The sequence below is a fragment of the Electrona antarctica genome, assembly GCF_951216825.1.
Source record: "Electrona antarctica genome assembly, chromosome: 3".
NCBI lineage: Eukaryota > Metazoa > Chordata > Actinopteri > Myctophiformes > Myctophidae > Electrona > Electrona antarctica.
Genome location: NC_136808.1, coordinates 14,451,105 through 14,457,770, shown reverse-complemented (window position 1 = coordinate 14,457,770; position 6,666 = coordinate 14,451,105).

Sequence of the window (6,666 nt, the reverse complement as noted above, 5' to 3'; positions counted from 1 at the left end):
TTTGGACGTCTCTAAATGTTTTGATGAATTGAACATTGTGGACCCTCTTGTAAACAAGTGTAATGCTTAATTAGGTCGTCCACTCACAGTTAACAGTCTTTGTATTGAGTTTGTGCTTGAAATGTACTGTAATTCTGCAATTTGGCCTACTTATATTGCTTTATTTCATATTCCTCGTAGTCATGACTCATGACTTCTAGCGGGGCAGATAGCGGAAATAATCGTTCACTTGCGGATACAAGCACCAAAATTGGTACACATACTCCTTAGGGATTGCTCTTTTGATAAAACCATTGTGCCAAATAGAATTTCAATATGGCGGCCATTTTTCAAGATGGCCGCCATTGAAAATACAGTAATATTGCATTTCGCAATAAAATCCCATAGACTTGTGCTATTTGAATGGTCTTGGTGTCAAATCATACATTGTTCACTATGTAGAATCCAAATTTGGACCCATGGACTTACTCACTGGCTTCCTTGTACAATATATCAGTCCCGGAATCCTAATATTCTGCTAAATTAGAGGTTTGTGTTATGTATGACTCAGGTAAAATGGATGGTAGTGTATAACTTAATATTGTTGGAGGTTTAGTGTGTGTGTGTGTGTGTGTGTGTGTGTGTGGGGGGGTCAACGTACAGCCAGGGCACACTGGTGGCACCGCTCCTGTGAAACTCAGCATGGGGTTCAGTATCAGCTGAGTAATTTGTTGGGTGTAGCTAAATAATGACTTCAGTGTCCCAAATGTTGTCTAATAAGGCCTGCATCTTTTAGCTAGATTACATGTAGTGTACCATGTATGATGTTCAGTTAGACAACCGTGCCTGAATTGACAGGGTACCAGCACGGGAGAGCCGAGCCAATGGTAAGGGGGCTATACATGACTTATTCATGGTCTTACCAACATGGTGTACAGATCGCACGGGACTTAAATTATACTGGATGGGCTAGGTGTAGATTTTATTGTCGAACCTAGTCGTATCCCATACCTTATTGTGCATGATGGCGGTAAAAGGATAATCCCTCTTCACTGAATACAGATAATGATCATACTGTGATACCTTGATTACCATTCACCAAGATGTCTAATATGGACCCAGGACCGCCTAAATTCAAGACTGACTGGAGCAAGTGTTGTCTTTGCAAAGAGAAGAATAGTATGAGCTCTCATCACCACATGCAAGACAATCACAACAACAACTAATTCCCCTGGTGGTGACATTGAATAAACTCTGAGGAGGAACAAGGCGCAATATCACGAAGGTTGTCGCATTATGTTCAACAACACGAAACTGGAGAGAGTGAGAACCACAAAACGAAAAGCAGAGAGTGATCACCCAGTGGAATGCCAGACCAAGTGGAGTAGAACCAGCATTAAAAGCCAAAGATGTTTCAGATGTGACGCATACTCTGAACTCACAAGAAAGCTATGACGATGAATCTCAATAAGAGAGTTAATGAATGTGCCCAAACTTTAAATGACGGAAAACTTCTTGCAAGACTCAGTGGTGGAGATGTTATTGCTCCAATACCTGCATGCTGCATGCTTGGCAGACCTGTACAATAGAGAGAGGTCGTACCTCACAACCACAAAGAGACTGGAAGAGGAACATTCAACCGAAGAGGATGCCCAGTTGCCCACCTACAGGAATTCTCAGAGCTAGTCACATATCTAGTGGAGACCATCAGATCTGGTGAGGGTCCTTCAGTCCTCCGACTTGCAGACATAGTTCACCTGTACGCCCAGTGCCTGGAACAGCTGGGTGTTGATGCACCTGCTGTCAACTCCACAAGACTGAATGAAAAACTGCTGTAAGAAATACCTGATTTGGAGGGACTTGTGGTCCAGCATATATGTCTTCACAAGATGTTAGCTGCTTTGCTAAGGACAATAGCTTCACTATAAGAGTCAGAGGCTTCTGACAAGCCAAGGAAAGCCAAAAGAACATCCCTAGGCTTACCTGCTTGTGAGCCTCCAACTCAGGTATTTCTGACAGCAGTTTTTCCTTCAGTCTTGTGGAGTTGACAGCAGATGCATCAACACCCAGCTGCATTCCACTGGCTGAGTGCACTCTGCTTTTAGTTTTGTGATTCTCACTCTCCAGTTTCGTAATGCAACAACTTTTGTGATATTGCGCCTTGTTCCTCCTCAGATTTTCTTCAATGCCACCACCATCATCAAGTCTGTCTGGATACATTGTATTAATATGCATCTCATTCATTGTGTGAAAGAGGGGAATATTAGTTGCAATCATAGTGTAGCCATCATGTTGTGATTGTCTTGCATGTGGTGATGAGAGCTCTTTACTATTCTTCTATTTGCAAAGACAACACTTGCTCCAGTCAGTCTTGAATTTAGACGGTCCTGGATCTATATTTGCAATCTTGGTGAATGGTAATCAAGGTATCACAGTATATGACCATTATCTGTATTCAGTGAATCAAGGCAGAGGGATTATCCTTTTACCGCCATCATGCACAATAAGGTATGGGATACGACTAGGTTTGACAATAAAATATCTGATCTACACCTAGCCTGATCGTTCATCCAGTATCATTTAAGTCCTGTGCGATCTGTACACCATGTTGGTAAGACCATGAATAAGTCATGTATAGCCCCCTTACCATTGGCTCGGCTCTCCTGTGCTGGTACCCTGTCAATTCAGGCACGGTTGTCTAACTGAACATCATACATGGTACACTACTACACAGCTAAAAGATGCAGGGCTTATTAGACAACATTTGGGACACTGAAGTCATTATTTAGCTACACCAAACAAATTACTCAGCTGATACTGAACCCCATGCTGAGTTTCACAGGAGCGGTGCCACCAGTGTGCCCTGGCTGTATGTTGACATCCGCTCTGTTGAGCTACTACATTGACCCCCCCCCACACACACACCACCACACACACACACACACACACACACACACACACACACACACACACACACACACACACACACACACACACACACACACACACACATACACACACTAAACCTCTAACAATATTAAGTTATACACTACCATCCATTTTACCCGAGTCAGGCATAACACAAACCTCTAATTTAGCAGAATATTAGGATTCCGGGACTGATATATTGTACAAGGAAGCCAGTGAGTAAGTCCATGGGTCCAAATGTGGATTCTACATAGTGAACAATGTATGATTTGACACCAAGATCATTCAAATAGGACAAGTCTATGGGAATTTATTGCGAAATGCAATATTACTGTATATTAAATGGCGGCCATCTTGAAAAATGGCCGCCATATTGAAATTTTATTTGGCACAATGGTTTTATCAAAAGAGCAATCCCTAAGGAGTATGTGTACCAATTTTGGTGCTTGTATCCGCAAGTGAACGATTCACCTGTAATTTGCATGTTATCTGCCCAGCTATTCTGAGCAGAAACAAAAACACACTCAAAACAATGGCTTCTGGTTTCTTAGAAGGTTTCTTATTATCTATCTAATTATCACCATATCCTAGGTGAACCAAACAAACAATGCAAAGTCATTCTATGATAGGGGAAATACAACACAGTTCAGGAAGCTGTGTGTCCGGGCAGATTATTCCACACATAGGCCTACTGTAAACCAGAGATGATAACTTACTTTTTAAAGGGTGGAGGGAACAGATGTGGCAGTAAAATTAATTTGCTGTTTACTCATCATGGCTGTGTAAATATTTCTAGCTGGTGGTAGTTGCGCAGTTGCTGATTAGCTTATCAATTACTCTGTCAATGCACTTCTACAGGAAATTAGACTCTAGCTATGATGCAACTATCAGCCTGTTTGTTTCATTTGTTCAAATATGCAGATGATATGGCCCTGGTTGCCTTACCGAAGAACACAGCGGGGGAGGAAGCATACAGAGTACATGTGTCATCTCTTCAATGTGACAAAAACAAAATTACTTGTCATTCATGAAAAGGAACCTGCAGTCCATTACAATTAGTGGACAAATAGTGGAGGTAGTAGACAATTTTAAATACTTAGGCACATATATTGACAGCAAACTCAATTTCAGTGAAAATACTGACCAGATTTTTAAAACTTGTAACCAGCGCCTCCACCGCAGGCTCAACTCCTTTAGAGTGAGCAAGCATATCATGGAAACCGTATAAGAACCTGATAGAGGGAATCTTGACTTTTAACATGGCAATGTGGTATGGCAATCTTAATGTAAAAGGAAGAAGCAAGCTGCAGCGAATAGTGAACCTAGCCTCAAAAATCATTGGGAAGAGACAGAAACAATTAAGTTGTATCTACAAGGAAGTACTTAATTCGGGAAAAAAAGCTGTCAAGATAGCAAATGACCCCTCTCATCCACTCTGCATGGAGTTTGAACTACTGTACTTCCCTCTGGTAGACGATACAAAGTACCAAAAGCTAACCGTAACATTTTTTTAAATTCCTTCATCCCAAATGCCATTAAGGCACTAAATGATACCATGTCTTTTGCCATGGGAAAATAATTGTGTAAGTGTTGTTGCTGTTGTTGTAACTGTTTGTTTTTTTACTGTTGATGAGACCGAAGACAAATTTCCACACGTGGACAATACATGAAACTAACTAACTAACTAACTAACTTTTTTGGAATATGGAATATGGTCTGTTTTCATCTATTGGAAAGCAATTCCAGTCAACTGCTGTTATTGAAATATGCTATAAAAAGAAACATGACTTGACTACATCACTGCATGTTGCAAGGTTTACACACACCCAATCATGTTAAAATGTATGAACCATGCAATGATGAAATAAAAAATGTTCTAGAATGGCATACGTTTACAACAACTATTGGAAAATCCAAAAAAGAAAAGAAAAGAAAAGAAAAGAAAAGAAAAGAAAAGAAAGAAAAGAAAAGAAAAGAAAAGAAAAGAAAAGAAAAGAAAAGAAAAGAAAAGAAAAGGAAAAAAAGAAACTAGGGAGTGCATTTGTCTATAAATGCGTTCGCCCCACCGACTTCAAATAGACACAGGGAGTGTGTGTGCAGAGCAGAGTTTGGCATCGCCTGGGCCAACGGTGCCGGAGATTAGCTATACACGGACAGACGGATGGACGGACGGACACTCACGTACGGACAGAGTGCAAACTAGAAAAAGTGCCCCTCGGGACACAGGTCTCCACAGGATAGGAGCGTTTTTTGAAAAATGTCAAGTGGCATTTCTTCCTCAGCCTACTGGGAATTTGCTTGCAGTTTCACCGCAATCAGACAGTGTTGTGTTATGTTTTGCATAAGTCGGCCTCCTAGTGGCGCGTGCTATAAAGAGCAGATGTGAAAAATACAGGGCAAAACTTTTCCTTGGCCTCTGGGGAGTGTGCATACAAAGTTGTACACAGATCTGTGTAATATTTATTAGAATAATATAATATGTGACCATACCATTAACATCCTATAGCCTACCTGTCCTATACCTTTTGATGAATTGAACAAGGTGGACCCTCTTGTAAACAAGGTCGAACGGGTCGAACGGGTCCCCATCTACAGATTCCTTGGGGTCTCTGAGGACCTCTCCTGGACCCTCAACACCGCGTCTCTGGTCAAGAAGGCCCACCAGCGTCTAGGAAAGAACATCTATCTCCTCAGATACTGGGGAATTTCTACCGCTGTGCCATCGAGAGCATCCTCACGTACTGCACCACGGTCTGGTACGGAAACTGTACAGCCTCTGACCGGAAGGCACTGCAGAGGGTGGTGAAAACTGCCCAACGCATCACCGGAACATCTCTCCCTGTCATTAAGTCCATCTATGACAGTCGGTGCCAGAGGAAGGCTCATAATATCATAAAAGACCCCTCTCACCCCAACCACAGTCTGTTTGCCCTCCTCCCCTCTGGGAGACGTTTTAGGAACCTCGGTTCCAAGTCCAGCAGACTTAGGAACAGCTTCTTCCCCTCCACTGTCATCTACCTAAACTCCTCATCCACTCCTCTCCCCCCTCTAGTGTCAGCCCCCCCTCCCCCCAACCCATCCACCATCCCTGTCGTATCCGAGACTCTGGACACATCCTAGTCTATAGCACTATAGTATGTGGACTCGTGCGATATGGCCATTGGACTTTGTGGAATATGGTCTCTGGACCTTAGTTTAGCACTTGTGCATTGGGCCACGTGCAATAAGGGCTACGTGCAATATGGACAGATCATGCTTTTTCCTTCTCTATCCTATTATATTTATTTATTTATTTAAATGACTACTGCTCAGCCCATCTACTGTTACTACTGTACTACTGTAATTAATGTATCCTCCTCCTTACTGACATGTTTGCACTTTGGTGAGATGCGAAAATACTTTTCGCTGTGCTGTACTTGTACTGTACTTTGACAATACATTTAATCTCATCTCATCTCTCATCTCACAAGTGTAATGCTTTATTGGGTCGTCCACTCACAGTTAACAGTCTTTGTATTGAGTTGTGCTTGAAATGTACTGTAATTCTGCAAACTTAATACATATTCCAATCAATCAATCAATCAATCAATCAATCAATCAATCAATCAATCAATCAATCAATCAATCAATCTATTGGCATTATTGGCAAATGCCGTAGTCTGGTTAATCAAAATTGTCTCCCAACTCTTTATTATAGCTTAATTTATCCATATCTTATATATTACAATATCATTTGGGGAGCTACTTATAATACACATC